General features: G+C 45.8%; 1 protein-coding gene across 3 annotated transcripts in view; it reads left to right on the top strand.

Moving 5' to 3' along the window:
• Window positions 1-2,637: 2,637 nt before the first annotated feature.
• SLC39A5 (solute carrier family 39 member 5) overlaps window positions 2,638-16,966 on the top strand; it is a 163,209-nt gene continuing 148,880 nt past the window's right edge. For all 3 annotated transcript variants that reach the window (XM_069230561.1, XM_069230562.1, XM_069230560.1), the window contains exon 1: window positions 2,638-2,837. The gene's annotated coding sequence lies outside the window, so the exon portion shown is untranslated. The remainder of the gene's footprint in view (window positions 2,838-16,966) is intronic.

Here is a 16,966-nt window from a genome sequence, read left to right as displayed (position 1 = left end):
AATCCATCATCTATTAGACCTGTCCTGACTGCCACTGCCAAGAAATGGTACTGGGCTCTATTTATTGAACAAAGCGAATCATATGAAGCTCTCTGTAGTTGGTCCCAAACTTTTTTGCTTCATGAACATGTAAGCAGATCTGAGGACTTTCTTGATTTTGTTAAAACCTATCTACGTGAGGTCGGCTTAGATGAAGTTTAGATATGTTGTCATGCCAATTGCCATTTTTACCTCGTCTTGGCTGGACACTGTGCCCAGTTTGCTGTCAATTTAAGGAAATAAAGGAACACTTTTACTTTTTTTCTGCAGGTTTTATATAGAGCATACTCGTCCTGAAGGTATTGGAGCGTTTTACATGAGCACCAGTTACATTACAAAAGGGCACATTCATTTTTTGTAGGCACAGGGCGATTAAGTGATTTGCTCAAACTCACAGATTAAGCGATTTGCCCAGAATCACAGGATGTTGAGCCGACGCCAAGATTCAAATCTGATTCCCCAGTTCTGAAGTCGGCAGCTCTGGCCGGTACGCCACATCTGTCCTTCTTCCCTTTTTGCTACAAACCTAGAGTCAGATGGATTGCCCCTATGTGTTGGTCTCTGGCACTAAGGGATTAAGTAAATGCTTTAAGAATTTGCGTTTTTCAAGTACTTGGACTGAGCATGGCTTATAAAATCACCATTTTTTTTAAAGATATTGTACCATTCGTACAATGATTTTAGATGGTGTGATGCTGTACACATAGATTTGTATCTGCTTTTTAAAGACTGTTGGTGTGGTACTGTATTGTTTTAAAATCAGTGTGTATTGTGTTGATGGATTTTTATTATTTGATCTGGCAATAAATTTGAAAGTTGACTACATGTATGCAGGCATTCATTAATAAACAGGTGGAGAGGATCACTAGATGAATGCATGTGTGTGTGGAAAATATGTGCTTAGAGGGATGCATCAGTGAGAGAATGGATGGGAAAAGGGTTAGTTGGTAGCGGGATGAGTATTTGTGTGAGTGGGTGGGTAACTAGTTTAGGAGATGAGTGCTTAGATACCAATCCCATTCATCGAGCCACACAATCACTCGTCAAATCCATCTAGTCATTTATCATTCCACTCATCTGTCACCCACCGAGGCACTCACTCGCCTATTAATTTATCCACCTACACACTCATGCATCTATTAACGAAGTCACCCGCACATTCCTGCACTCATTCAACCACTGACTCATTCACTAATCCATATAATTGAATATATAAAAGTCTCAGTCACAGAAGCACTCCCACTTATTTTTTTTAAAAAGGCAAACTTATCGGCCTTGTCAAAGTTTCAATTGGGGGAGCTGTCAAGGATATGTACATGAGTATAAAGTGCCCAGATACTACACCTACCAGAATGCATTGCACCAGGCACAAACATGTCTATTACAGAGCTAAAGAAGCATTTTCTGATCCTGGCTTTGGGTTGAATGGTCCCTCTAGGTTGATATTAGGAACGGACTATGAGCTAAGAGTAAGGGAGTCACCAAAGAGGTACCTTTGTTTATTTTTATTTATATAACACACTAACATTTAGATGCATTTAGGAGGTTTACATCAAACATGGTACGCAAAGAAGGCATCAGGTACTCATCAGGTGCGTATTTTAACCCACTCAGAAGAAATAAATGCTGGGAGTGGCGCGTGTATTTCGCATGCTGCAAGGGTGTTAACCCTCTGAGCTACCCTACTGAGGGTCAAAGTGTTCATATTGCTTTGGAGGAAAAGCTTGGGGTTTGTGTGGTGGGGCGTCTGGACATTGGTGCATCTATGGCCATATCAGGTGCTCGGATAGCCTCTAGCATAGGCAGTGCTTAATTTGTAAATAAAAAGGTGCCTGTGCTCAAACCCCTTCTCTTAAACACGCGGGTGCTGCAATGAAATGTGCGAACAAGTAATACTGAGGCAGCTTAATCCCGAAGCCATCTCGGGCCTCTTTAATCCATTTAAAACCACTCTCTGTCCCTTCAGCTCACACTTTCAGATTTCTGCTTTCTCCCATTGTGACTCTTACGATTTTCTCTTCCTCATTCTATCCCAAACGTGTCTTTTGTTCGCTGCAAATGCTTGAGGTAGAAGACTAAGCACCGGCCCTCAAAAATAAGTGCCGGTGCTCAGCACCGGAAACAACAAGCACAAATTAAGCACTGAGCGTAGGTGAACAATCTATCTGCTGATCAGCTCAGGGGCCGGGAGTGTAGTTAACGTCTGGACACATATCTAGTGAAATATCAGGAGCTTTAGGCTACAGCTGGTAACCCCCAAAACAATCACCGGAACCTTACTTAACTGCCCGCATGGGTATGAACAGCAGGGCACACACTTAAACTGTTACTTATCAACATCTGCAGTCGACCCCGTGTGTACTGATGGGATTTCAAGTCAAATAATGAAATTACCATAGAATGAAGCATCGTTCTTCCATTCCATCTTTAGGCCGCTTTCTTCAGGAAGCCCGGGGGTCCGACTATGTGGGGTATGTCACAAGGGTTGTGGCATATGTCTAGCGTGATGTGTCACATGGCAGACTTGGGCTCCAACCTCTTCTCCCCATAAAGCCCTACACGTGCGCACACACACCTGGACTGCCAGGTCGTCCCCGCCCAGATAGGATGGGCCAGGCTGACCTTTGACCCTGCTGGAGTCCGTCTAAGCAAAAGCGCTAGACGAGAGCTCCTGAAAACAATCACTGGAGGGAACTGGGGTGTTCGCCTGTTACCCCAATCCTGGGTAACTGGGGTTAGGCCAGCAAGTCTCTCATACTGGCTTTTGGCCCCGCAGGAATTTCAACAGAAAGGAGCAGGTGAGAGCGTGCGGTTTCACTTTCTGGGGCTCTGCCCATTGACCGAGGGTTGGAGGAGAGCGAGTCTTACCCTTTCTTGCCCCCGTTTCGTTGTACATTTAAAAGACATTGCACGCCATGATGCGATCACCATACTCTCTTCTGATTTTGGCACAAGGTGTCCAACAGAAAAGTGGGACATGCCTCGGTTTTAAAACTTACGACTGTTTTTTTAAATTGCTATGATTCTTCTGACTCTATTAAAGCCTTTTGGGTTGCCCTAACACTCTTTTTTTTTCCTGTTACAGTTTATAACAATTAAACGCGTCTAGGAGTTTCTTCAGGTGCAGGGGCGCTACATTCCGATCCACGCATTTTATGTTCCATTGTGTCCCCACCAGCTGTTTCCAAACGACTGCAAGGGGTGGATGGAACGAGACTGAGCACTGCTTTAAAAGGAGATATACAGGCTCGTTACTCGGTACCTGTTTGCTCCCGTGAAGTACAGGTGCTCTCCCGTTAAATGTAATGCAGCAACGCTGGGAGGGGCAGGTACTCTCCCTTTCAAGTTAAAGACGTGCTCGGTAGCGGACAGCATCTGCCCTTTGAAAGCACTGACTGTGAGAATACCTGAGTTCCCTAAGATCAAACAGTAGAAATGTGGGGTGAAGCGACGCGAGCCTGGAGTGACCTGGCTTGGTACTTCTGCAGCTTTCACTGTGAAACGAATCACCCCCCCCCCCCCCCCCGCATGTAGGAAAGTTTGGAGTACGTATTTTGTGTAGGCTGCTGTGTCAAGTGTCGGGCTTCAGGCTGTCGGCTTTTTATTTAGTCAAAAAACATTTGACATGTGTGTTTTTTTTTCTAAAAACCCTATGACGTTAAAAAGACCAGAAAGCAACGAGCCATTGCTAACTAATAAGCCATGGCCGACAAACGAACACACAGAGATGGGCTTTTGGTACCTGACGTGATTCGTCCAGGATTACACAATACAATCTAGTGAGTAAGGTGTATAGGAGAACCCCTTGGTACCCTAGTTCTGCACCCAAGTGATGTTACCACTGGAACAGGACCTCTTTCCTCCATGTTCTTGCTAGCTGTTCCCGGTAGACGTGTATGCCAACATTTTAGAACAGGAAATTGGGACATTTTCAAAATAAACAGGGGGAATGGATTTTCCCCAATTGACTACACTTGAAAAGGAGGCAATTTTAGGCGGAAACGAGTAAAATAAATATATTTTTGGCTTAAAAAAAAAACGACTCTCTCTCGCCTAAATCGGGTCTGTTGCACCTCTCTGCAGTCCGTTTTAGTCTCTGTCCTTTAGTAGGCCTGGATTCCGTGGGCGCTGCAATATCTTCAGGGCATTACAACACAAATGCCCCCCCTCCCCCTTATGTTACACGGGGGTGAGTGTGGTGGGACGGGAGATATACCTGACGCGACAGAAACGGCTTCAATCTGCCAGAGAGACTTGTTAGTCATTAGCAGGTTAACTTATTCGGTTACGACTTGTTTAGATAATTACAGATTTCGTCATCGTAGTGACAAACCCTTCTACAGAGCTTTAAGATGGTCCGGGCCACGAGGATTATTTAAGCAGCGCAGAGGACCAATTTATGCAGCAAGCTTACCTAAATCATGGAGAAATAACGGAAATGACTTGGCACATTCACTGTATTATTTTTATATCCATCTGAACGAGAAAATATGTATTTTTTTGTTAAATTTGCAGACTTAATCGCAAATGTAGTCAAGCCATAATTATATGTTACACACTGAAGTCACAGAATCCGTTATATCCGCAGACCTTCATAATTGTTTTGTTAAAAAAAAAAAAAAATCAAGGAAGGTAAACAAAACCTAAACATTGAAATTTGAATCTGTGCCTATTGTTAGCGGCATATTTTATAAAACAGCCTTTTCAGACTAAGTACCCCCCCAAAAAAAATATTTAATATAGAAAGAAAATAACTGATGCCATGTAGTATATATTCCTGTATTGTCATCTTGTGGTTCTGAGGGCATTGTGGTTTGATGTCCCCAGAAACGTTCAATGGCTTTATCAGACAATATTACACAGCTACATTTTCGCTCTCATATTTGTGTATTACCTAGTGGCAGTCATTACTACGTAGTTATAGTTAGGACCTAGTTTCTATAGAAAAAGCATTTTTTTTTCTTGCCTAGATCTTTGGCACCAGGTTGACGAATCTTCACAAAATAATCTAAATAAAATTGCAAGTCACACCAGCTGCTGTGAGGAAAGTTTCGGGGTGATCTGTTAAGTGGGTCCCAAATCATATTTTCCCCATTCATTTTTCCATAGGGATTTTGAACAATAATGCCAAAACCACTGGATAGAATTACACCAAATTAGGCAGAAAGGTAGCTCTTGGTCCAGAGAGCGACCTTTTTGTTATTTGATGTAAATCCGTGCAGTAGTTTTAGAGAAATTAAAGAAAATCCAAACTTGTGTGTATATATAGGGACGCAACTGGGTCACAAATCCACAGCAACCATTTAAAAAAAAAATGAAGGGCATGCTCCTGCGCTTTTTAATACTTAAGCCCCCAGGGGCATTGATATTTGTAATATGGGAGTGTGATTTCCCCCAACCCCTCGCAGCCCCAGAGACCACCACCTCCCTGAGGCATTCATTTCATTGTGTGCAGGGGGCTGCGTGCCCCCACGCAGCCACACGGACTGCCACCTCGCCGGGGCTTACAACTAATATCATGTGGGAGGCATGCAGGCTCCCTACTGCCCCGGAGACCACCACCTCCCTGGGGCATTGAAGATAAACAATGAGGATGGCTCTGCCCCCTCGGCATCCCCAGGGACCACCTGCCTGGGACATTTAGTACATTGTGTGTGGGGGGACTGTGTGGTCCCCCTGCAGCCCCAGGGATTGCCACCTCCCTGGGGCACAAGAGTAATTTAATGGGGGGGACCGTTTGGCCCCCCCCTGCAGCCCCATGGACCGCCACCTCCCTGTGGCACAAGAGTAATTTAATGTTGGGGGGGGCACCTGGCCCCCTGCAGCCCCAGAGATTACCACCTCCCCAGGGTGCAAAAGTAATTTAATGTGGAGGGGGGCTGCCCAGGCCCCCAACCCTCTCAAAGCCCCGGGGACCACCGCCTTCTTGGGGCTCTGCACATTGGAGGAGGGGTGCACGTCCCTTCTTGTGGAGCCACTGATGGACCTGGGGACCACCACCCTCCAGGGCCAGCTCCTTCTATGTCCTGGGGTGCTCACCACCAGGACATAGATGTTTGCTTTTGCTTGGTGGGAGCTATGACAGCTCCCACCAAGCAAACAAAGTCCGCTTTCTGACAGCGGCAGCTATCAAACAGCTCCCACTGGCGGAAAGCGTACTTTTCATCTGTCTTCCCTGCCTGCAAATATGCAGGCAGGGAAGACCAATGAAAACATTGCTCCCACAAGCAGGGCACTGATATTAAAAGCAGGTCCCCGCTTGTGGGAACAATGCCAGTTTCCAAAGGACATGTGGGGCCGGATAGGAATGCGGGGGCCCTTGAGGCTCCCTTTGCGGTCCTGTCTCTCTTCTCTTCTTCTCTCCTCCATCCCATAATGAAATGTAAGAGAGAGCGAGATTGTCATTGCATGGTCTTTCCATGCAATTACTTCAAAAAGTTATAATAGCAACATGTGTGGTTCAAATGTTAATGTTACATTTTGATGCAGAACAGTCACCTGTGGCCTAATGGTTAAAGTCACAGATCCTCACATTTGGGGGTTCTACTGAAGGTGTCTGTGATCATTTCCCTCCTTTACTTCATTTTAAACTTCAAAAGTTTAAGGATCATACTAAAAGATGATCTCACTGTTGTTAATTGACAAATACATTTTTCTTTTCATTTTTTTTCTCCAGAAATCTCATTCTAGGTATATCATCCATCAAAAGCTAAAACAAAATATGTTTCTCTCCATTTTTCAATCTTTCTCCCACTCATACACCCACTTGGACCCTTACTCACCCACTCAGACACTCATGCATCCACTCCCAGATCCCCTTGGATGCAGCGCCTGGCCACAGGCCAGTCTCTGTGGCCAACCTCCGCCCGTGTGCGGTGGTGGTTGGATTAAAGTTTAGCAATGAAAATTACTTAAATAAAAAAACATAGTAATTTGCTGAAAAAAAAAAGTTACATGGATGTTATAGTTAGGAAATAGAATTTTTAAAAAACATAGGAATTCACTTAAAAAACAAAGCAAACGTTACAAGGACTTTACAGTTAGGCTCACATTTTAAATGTACCAAACCATAGAAATTCACCTGTTATAGTCAGTTATCTAAAGTAACTATAACTCGCACCCTTGCCATGCACATATATAACTGCAATCATGATATCTTTTATAACATCGTTGATAATATCACTGTAACATTTGTTGTAAAATTGTATGTGGCGGGGGCGCGAGTTATAGTTACTTTAAGTCACTGTGTCTATACTTACAACTCATGCCCTATTTCTAATAGAAAGAAAAAATATATTTGGAATGAGATGGAAAAATTTGAAAGGCTGCATAGCTGATCAAGTAATGGCCCTTAAAAGAGCTGTTTCCATGCACAGCAACTTAAAGGCTATTTTCATTATGAATCTTACTCCTCTAATTCAGTCAGTTTCGCAGAATGTCACTTTTGTATGGTACACAGTGCAGTCAGTTGAAAAACGAAGGCCTGGCTGGAATGGGCACTCTGGACTGTAACAACAATTCTCCTTCATCTTTCCTTGACAACAGCATATCCTGCACTGTTGATACGTTAGATTCTTTTTCTCTGTTGCAGGAATACAGTCTGCAAGGGGGGGGGCTGGTTAACCACTGATAGATTAGAACGTGGATACACAGAGCTCCTAGCTAAGCTCCGCCATCGAGGCCCATCCCAAGCTGCATACACTGACCTCACCTCTAAGATTATAGTGGGGTTGCACATGCTGTTGCCTGCATGCCCTTGGGTCGGTGAAACTGAGGTTTGGGGGCCAGGGCCGGAGAGAACAGTGAAAGCACAACAGGGTAACACGAGTCTGCCTCCTCCAAGATGGGGCCATGCAACAGGCCGTAACCCAACTCGATCTCCAGTAATTGAGTCTGTGGACTTAGGAGTGGTACTACCACCTGTAACTGGGCAGTACTGGAGCTGCGTTCCTCGCTGGAAGTAAGAGGCAAGGATCGCCATGCAACTGGCAAGGTAGAGGGTCAGACAGCCTCTCCCTGTGGAGCACTGTGAGACCTGTCATCGTAGCGGGGGCGACCCTGGCCCGGGTCCTCTAAGGAGCAAAGACCGAGCCCTGTGTGAGCACAACAACCTGACGGCACCAGTGAGTACAGCAACCTGTTGCTCAGTGACGTAACGCAAAATGATGGGGCTCTCCTACAAAGCGGGTTCAATGCTTGCTTGCTTTGTAAAGCAGAGTGTCTTTCCCGAGCGTTTATTTCCTATTCCGTGCCATTGCATGCATTTTGCTGGCATGCAATAGCATGGCTTAGTGAGTGAGTAGGGGGGGGGGCTACAGAACAAGAAACCCTGGGGCTTTCCGCACAGCTGGGGGCCACTGATACACCCTTGCCGCTGCTGGCTGTTCTTCTGCCTGGCTCTAGAGAAGCTGCCTGGGATGGCCCACCGGACTCCCATGGGCCCGACTGCATCAGGGGGCTGCTGGTGCCTGGCAACCCTGTATAGGGCTTGAAAGCTGGACTTGTTGCTTCGGGACATGGTGGGGAGAATACCATCATTGATTGCCTCCCTAACCTTGAACATTGGACTATGCATAAATAAGCAGACGGGGTTTGCGCAGACACAAGATTAATGCCATCACATGCCCACATGTTCATAACTGCACCTCCTCCAACCCCCCCAAACTACTGCAGAATTGAAGGCGGGCATCCCACAGAAGAGAGAGTTCTGTCTCTCAGGGGCACAGAAACCCCTTGTAAAGCACAACCTAGTGAACACTTTGTACCCTAAAAACTGTGCAGGCAACCATAGGTGTGTCTGGCTGGGCCAGCCTATAACTGACCCTGTGTTGCCGGACATACTATTGAAGACCGGCGCAACACCACTTGGGAAACTGGCTGCCAAGCAACTGAGGGGGAGGTGAGTGGGGGCACGGTGCCGGCGTGGCACTTGAGCATTTCATTTAACCGTGCCTAGAGGTTGAGGACCACCACTAGTGAACCTGCACCCCACTGAAGAGTCCAGGCAAACATACATTCTGTGTGCCAGAGAAAGAAACAGGATTGGTAAATACAATAGAAAAAGAGATACCATTGGTCCCTCCCAGCAACCAGATCACCCCCCACCGCACGGGTAATGGTGGAGGGAGCTGGTGGTGGTCCACGAGGGGAGCAGGGCAGGGCAGAGCAATGCTGGCTACCATCCTTCAGGCGATTGATGCGTCACGAGAAGCAATTAGTCTAAAGATCGACACACTGGTCACCGATTTGGGACTGCTTTGAGATGACCATCATGGGCTTACGGAAAGGTTCACCACTACTGAAAGAACATTGGATGATCTCAGCCCAGATATTTATATGTTCCTGGAAAATATGTTAAAAATAGATACTAGGTTAAACATTCTAGAACTATGGGCAGAAGACGCGGAGAACAGAGCAAGGCGCAACAACCTCTGCATAATTGGCCTGCCGGAGCATATCGAGAGACCTGTAGCTGATATGACTGCCTTTTTGGAGGGAGGACTCCACGTCAAGGTGACACCTGAGGGCCTCGCCCCCTTTCTTTCCCCTTCAGCGTGCCCACCGGATGCCTTCTCGACCGCTGCCACCTGGTGCGGGTCTTAGACCAGAGGTGGCCAGAGTACTGCACTGCAAGGACCGATATCACATTTTGACTCCAGTATGAGTGAAACAAGATATCTTAGTGCAAAATCGGAAAATCACGACTTTCCCTGAGCGGCAATAGGCCTCATTCATAGATGCAAAAAATAAACTCTGAGAACTGGGCATCACATTTGCAATACTGTTCCTTGCTTTGCTCCGTGTGACAATTCTGTGCAGTTCTTTACATCCCTGCAACAGCTATAGGTTTGGAGAGAACAGCCTCCTCTGGGAGAACACATCTTGGCGAGTAGTAGCCAACACAGCACTTCGATAGCCCAAAGAAAGGGAGCCAAAACTGTCAAATGCAATCCCGTCCCGCTCCCAAGCCTGCGGGAGTGCCAGAGTGTGGTAGAGAAAAGAGCTGCCACAGGCAGGACTGGGTTGACTCCCCCATCAGAGATGGGCAAAGATGATCCAGTGGACTCAGAACAAGCACCAGCCTGCTCACACGACCCAGAGGCATCTTCTCCCATGGATCACACTTGGCACAGCAGATGAACTTATTTAAATAACCTGCAGGAGAAGGAACGAGATAACCTATGCTGGAACTGGACATAATTGAGTAACCTGCTAATGATGTAATAATGAACCCTAACTAATAGGGGTAGATTGGTTCATACATCCTTTTTCACTATTACCTGGATGGTAAACCACTGGGCTGGATGACTCGCACCCAAAATGACCCCAGTTGCTTTAAGCTCTAAGTTGTGCATATGAAAAGTATGCAAATATTTTGATATTGCTTGGATGGAGATGAATGCACTTCTTGTCCTGGGATCAGGGAGTTGGGGTGTTAAAGTGTTTGGCTTTACTTCAGACCGAGAGGAAACGAAGTAACAGGAATGCAGCACACTTAGTCTGAGTAATTAATTTATTTAGGCACTTCCCAAGTTACACAAAGATGATAATGTGAGCAACACATGTGCAACTCTTAAAATAATCACAGCAGTAGAATAATAATGATCAAAGAAAATGCAATTCATCAACAATGTATATAGTGACTCCCTATTCATGCATGCACTCCGCAAAGCTAGAAAGAAGACTCCAACATCATACCTTGTCTACCAACTTCAGGTTATTGAACCCTGGACAACCGAGACGAAATAGAACCACCCTGATGGGATTACGCTCTGCTCAATGCATCCATTCCCAGAGATGAGTTCCTTTTTCTCCCAGCTGTCAAGCTTTCCCACCTTATATACTTTAATCAAACTTAAGAGGAAGGTTCTAGAAACTCTCTCCCTTTGAGTAAGTTGTGAAATTCAAGTGCTGGCCGTACCATGTGAGTGCTGAAAAAACACAATCGAGACTGGCCAGATCTCACGGTGTATTTCCAAGACAGAGCTGTACCCTCCTCTATCATAAAAATTCTCAGCCAGGTACATCCTTATCTATATTCCTCCCCATGTTATGTTCCCTTCCCTGGTGAGAAAAGGCGAAACCACGTTCACAAGCTGTGTGCGGAAAAATACATGCGGCGCCAATGTAACAGCGTTGGAAGCTAAGCTAAAATGGAATCAGTGGTCAAGATGGAGCTGGTGATTAAATACAGATAGCATTACATAACGTTAAGTGGTTATTGGGACTGGAAGAATATGCTGCCTCTGCGGCCAATAAATATGTCCTCTGTTTGGTGGGTTGGTACCCCCACACCCTTCCTGGAGCTGGGAAGTCTGCACAGCAGCTCCTGGATATCACTACACTGATCCCTCATCGCAACCACCTACACCTATACATTTCTTAGTTGGAAAGTAAGGGGTTAAACAGCATGACAAAAAGGGACAAGGTATATGCATATTTAAAAAATGAGGTGTACAGATCGTCCTTTTTCAGGAGACCCACCTCACTCTCACAGAGTGGGAGGCTCTCCACAGGTGATGGCGAGGACAGGTGTATGCCACAACTTACTCAGCCTTTGCCAGGGGAGTCTTGATTTGGATCAGCCCTGTTGTGCCATTTCAAAGGGCGGGGGAAACTCACTGACCCTAACAGACACTATGTTTTGGTAGTGGGTATACTTGCAGGACAGGATATTACTATTGTTGGGCTTTATGCTCCAAACTCAGACCAGGGGGTGTTCTTCCATACACTTTCCCACTCAATGGCTCTACATCTAACACACCCTATCGTACTAGGAGGGGACTTCAATAGTATATTTGATCCCATAGTTGACTGATCCCACCCACCCTTGAGGGACTTCTGTGATTTGGGTGGCACGGTCATTCCAGTTCTGGCAACAACAATGGGACCTGGTAGACTCCTGGAGACAGTTGCATCCAGGGACTAATCATTCTTCACTGGACTTCATGACCTACATGTGCAATCTGACGCACTTCTCTGCTCCCCTGGGGTACACGTGAGGGTGCAACATGCAGAATATCTCTACTGCACGGTTTCTGACCATAATCAATACCACTATCATTGGACTGGCACGGGAGCGGCCCCAAATCCCAAACTGGCGCCTACGCGTAGAGACACTAGAGGATCCAGTATTTAAACAAACTATTGGGGAGGCCATTATCATTCATTTTGCAGAGAAGGACCACTCAAAGAACTGAGCCCTAACTGAATGGGACACTTTCAAAGTGGTATTCAGGGCTCAATGTCTTGCCAAAACATTGGGGTTAGGCGCACACTGCTAAGGGAGGTGGAGGTGGAGGTACAGGAACAAACGTTTTGAAAGGGCCCATCCTGAGAATCCGGGACAGCAACAGCAGGTGTTGGGTGCCAAAAAGCAGCTAGCAGCATGCATGGAGAAGCTTAGGTGCTTTGACCATCACGAATATATGAACAGGATTAGCACAGTACGACAAAGCTGGCAGTCTTTTGGTGTGGCTCGCTAACCCCACTTTTAGAGGTTCCCCAATATTGGAATTTGAGTCAGCACAAGGCATAAATCTATATGGCCAGACTGAGATTAATCATCAATTTGAGGACTTTTACAGAAACTTGATGCCCCCTGCCATTGAGCTGTCATGGGAGAATCTGTCTTACTTATTGGGAAAAGCAAATCTCCAGCGGTTGGGTTTGGAGGACACTGACAGCCTGGGAGGCCCCATCACCTTGCAGTAGGTGCAGGGCCATTAGTTCAATGGAATGAGACAAAGTACCTAGAACTGATGGCTTCCCAGTGGAATTCTATGTCACCTACATTGAAGATCTAGCCCTTAGAATGATGATGTTATATACTGCGGCCTGGGAGGCAGGTCAGCTGCTGACGACCTCAGGTGAGGCTCTGGTGGTCCTGTTGCTCATATCCGGACAACCCTCTCGGGCTGTTCGGACACATTGACCCTTATCCATGCTTAACATGGATTACAAACTTCTGAGCTGAATCTTGGTCTCCTTCCCCACAAGCCCACACTTATACATCCTGATCAAACTGGATTTATCACTGGATGGAACACAGTGATATATATTCACAGACTTCTCTCACATGGACACTGCAAGTCCAGAGGAAGACGACATGATGGTCATCTCCATCGACATAGAGAAAGCATTTGATAGCCTACGGTGGGATTACTTGTATGATGTAACAGACAGGTTGGGGTTAGTGTTGGGCTTTTTGCAATGGAGCCAGCGCTTGTACATAGTCCCGACCACACAGGCAAGCTGATTTCCAACTCCTATGTGGTGGGGAGAGGTACCAGGGAGGGTTGCCCCCTCTCCCCACTTTTGTTTGCCATTGCGGTGGAACCGTTGGCTAACACAGCACAAATGGAGAAGGCCTATTGGGGACTAGATAGGAGGGGGCAGCTTCATTACATCACACTGTATGCTGATGACATGGTGCTGATCCTTGCTGGAGCAGAGGGAGGGCCCCCCTTGAGCTATATCTCTGCAGGAGCGGTTTGTCGAAAGCTAAGGGTTTCGTATAAACTGGCACAAATCATGCATATTTCTCCTCGCTTACAGAGTACGACCAACCAGTGACCAACATGGACTCCTCTGGGAGGGAACCTGTATGAAATACTTTCGGGACAAAATATATCACAACACGGGAGGCATTCTAGATGGCAACATTGAGGCAGCCCTGAGGGTGCTTTGCGCAAATGTGACTTTCTAGAGGACCCTCTCCTTGTCCGTTGTGGTTTACAAAGCAGATGCTAAAATGGTGTCTCACCCTCGCTTGCTTTATTACATGGGGAAATGTCAGGCAGAGGTTAGCCATGACCAAATTACGTAGACCTATGGCTAAAGCGCGGGGGGCTCGTCGCACCTGATTTTGAAACCTATTACCCAGCAGCCCTTATTAAATCAATGACTACAAGCAGGGCTGTGGCCTGGAGAGGGGGTCCTAGAAAGGATCCCAGGTTTACTCAATTTGCTCTAAATTCTTTTGACTCCCAAACACCCTATTACGGAAGGATCCATGGAATTGTACACTATAACATACTGCTTGCATCATACCCATAACCCTCGGCCCTATGTGCCGGACTCACCAATGCAGAGTCTGATGATGGTAGACCCGACAGAGGCCATGGAGACATCATGCAGTGGGCAACATATGGCATAACCAAAATGGGGGACCTGTAAATGGACGGTGAGCTATTCTCCCTTGCAGACCTCTCAGAGATGTTTGCGTTACCCCCAGGATAATTCCTGTTGCAGTGGCACTGTCCGCGAGGAATCATTGGGACCAGGGATCAACAGAACCCCTGTTCATCATAGTAGCCGGACTCTCCGCAGGACTAGGGCAACCACTTTACTGTAACAGGCACTCCGGATGGTTATTAATATACCCCTGGAGGAGCTGCGCTTGAAGTGAGATGAGGACATGGCAACCGCAATACCGGAAGAGCAGTGTGCTTCTTTTCTGGCAAACACTCATACTATTTCCCGCAAAGCCCAGTTTAAGCTCATAAACCTTTACTGTGTACACGGAGCCTACCTTACACTGGGCAAAATTGTGCAAATATTTGGGGCCCAAATTATGAAATGCCCCAGATGTGGGGAAGTAAAGATAGAAATGCTGCATATAGTGTGGAGTTGCCCTGGTTTGCGCGAGTATTGGGAGGGGGGTGATAGAACATGTGTAAAAAAAAAAAATAATAATAAAAGGTCACTGTAAGACAGATACCTTGCTCCCTTTATGGCATGTTTACTAGGAGGATTCCCCCACCCAGCTAAATTTAAGACAACTACCAAATTCATAGATCTGTCCTTGTTCCTTGCCAAAAGAGAAATCACACTCAAATGGAAGGCAGCTCTTAGCCCTCTGGTACATAAATGGAGGGAGGACCGTATTCAGTGGTCAACATATGAGGGTGCTGTACTGTTTCAAGTGGTGAGGTGGTGGGCGCAGCACAATTGACAAGGCCAGGGCCTGGGATGTACTTGTCAAATGCTTGAAAAATCTAGCAATCGATTGCCCTGAGAGCTCCCTGCTTTCTGAACCTGACCAGGAAGAAACCTAAACTCCTTATTGGCAACAGAGGGAGATGGGAGGAATTGAGACCTGCCCCTACGAAGGTACCCTACAGCTCAACATATGACAGGACAGAAGGGACATAAAGTAGTATAAGTTTGATGCTGATAAGAGGCAGGTAATGGGGGGGGCAGTTAATGGATAGGCCGGTGTTTGAAATACATACAGAGCAAGTTGCTTGCACATATTACATTTGTGATATGCCGTTCTAAACAGAAAATATGTTAATATCTGAACCACTGTACTTGCACTTGACTGCCACAATACTTGAATTGTAATAATGCTGCCAACCTGCACTTTAAGGGTCACTGTTGACAACACCTACTAAAATGTGTTTAAAAAAAAAAAAAAAAAGTAATACATTCTGCAAAGTGCTGATTGGGCAGCCTTGCAACGCCCTCCACAACAGATCAAGTAGAGTCTAGACCCTTTCAATAATTGCCAACTGAAAGTCCAGAAAATACATCAATTTTCCTGTGGTAGACTGACAAACATAGCATACGCTCTGCTCTGTATGATGGCATCTTGATCAGATTGGCAACCAGCTTCTTAAACCATGTGCAAGTTTTACGACTTTCATTATATGGTTAAAGCACCTGATCATTTTTATCTACTCCACCTTTGTACTTGTTGTAATTAAGTATATAGCTGGGCTTCTGGACTTCTGCCAACTGACCCCAAACTGTGACTGGAGAAGTGCTCTCATTGTGAACTGTGTGCACACACATATGCTTCCCATATGAGAATTTCAGTCCTCAGTCTGTTGCACTGCACTACTCTAGCCTTTTTGGAGCCTCTTACAAACAAGCTCACAAGGGACCCATTAGCGGTGACTTAGAATTGTACCGCAAGCCATAATGCCAGCGTCCTACAACTCCCTGAACAGATGGACTCCTGTATAGAAGTTGTTCACATAAAGTTGTTAACCTTTATGAAGGAGTGATTGTGAGAATTCCGATACAATCTTCTCACTAATTCCTAACGTGAAAGGGCAACCTGCTAGATTTGTAGAAGGGTCCTTCCCATTGAATAATTTCAGACTGCGTACATAAACATTGGAGACCTCACACAACAAGTGAAGCTTAAGGCTGTAGTGAGATCTTTTGCTTGGTCTTTACTGCATGAACAGCAGACACCTTTTGTATACGATCAACAACAAGTACACTGCTATATTCTTACCAGTAGTATTAATCTATAGAAAGATGGTAGACAATTGTTTCATGACAGGTTGAATTTTGAACAACCTGTCGTGATCTGGATGTTCCTGGGGCAATGCTGTAGAATTATCTCTGAAAAGCAGCATACGCTGTAAAATCAAAAACCTGATTCTGGCTAGGAGGCTCTAAAGCTGGGTGTTGCCCAAACCGTATGAGTCAACCAGTAACAGTGTAAGGTTGGTTTGTGCTCTGTTCCCATGAGGAGTCTGAGGGCCAGATATTTTTTCATCTCCTTAAGTGAAGTGGGAGTCTGCAGTTGTGTCCTAGGATGAGTGCATCCATTCTCCCAAGGAAACTGTTGCACACAAAATTTATTGGGTGCGCAATTTTTTTCAAGCAAGACGTCCTCCAGAAAAAGATGGAATTAGTCAATAAGCAAAATAATTGCAGTATTTGATTTTCATCCATCATCTGCAGTAAATACAGGAATCTATGGTTGAACTTTACTTGGGGACTGCTAAGTGAGTCATACTGCAGAAACCACAGGTGGATGTGGATGGTGGAGTGGGGGGCCGGGAGCTGAGTGACCTAGATGAAGGGGAGACATTTATACCATTCAATAAAGCCAGAAATAAATGTTTGATTGGCCATGGATTCTTTTTAACATCCACCAAAAATGACTGTGGCAGCATAAAAGGTT

The sequence above is a fragment of the Pleurodeles waltl genome, chromosome 4_2 (assembly GCF_031143425.1).
Source record: "Pleurodeles waltl isolate 20211129_DDA chromosome 4_2, aPleWal1.hap1.20221129, whole genome shotgun sequence".
Lineage (NCBI taxonomy): Eukaryota > Metazoa > Chordata > Amphibia > Caudata > Salamandridae > Pleurodeles > Pleurodeles waltl.
Note: the sequence above shows the minus strand (reverse complement) of the source record. Positions and strands in the feature narration are given on the sequence as shown.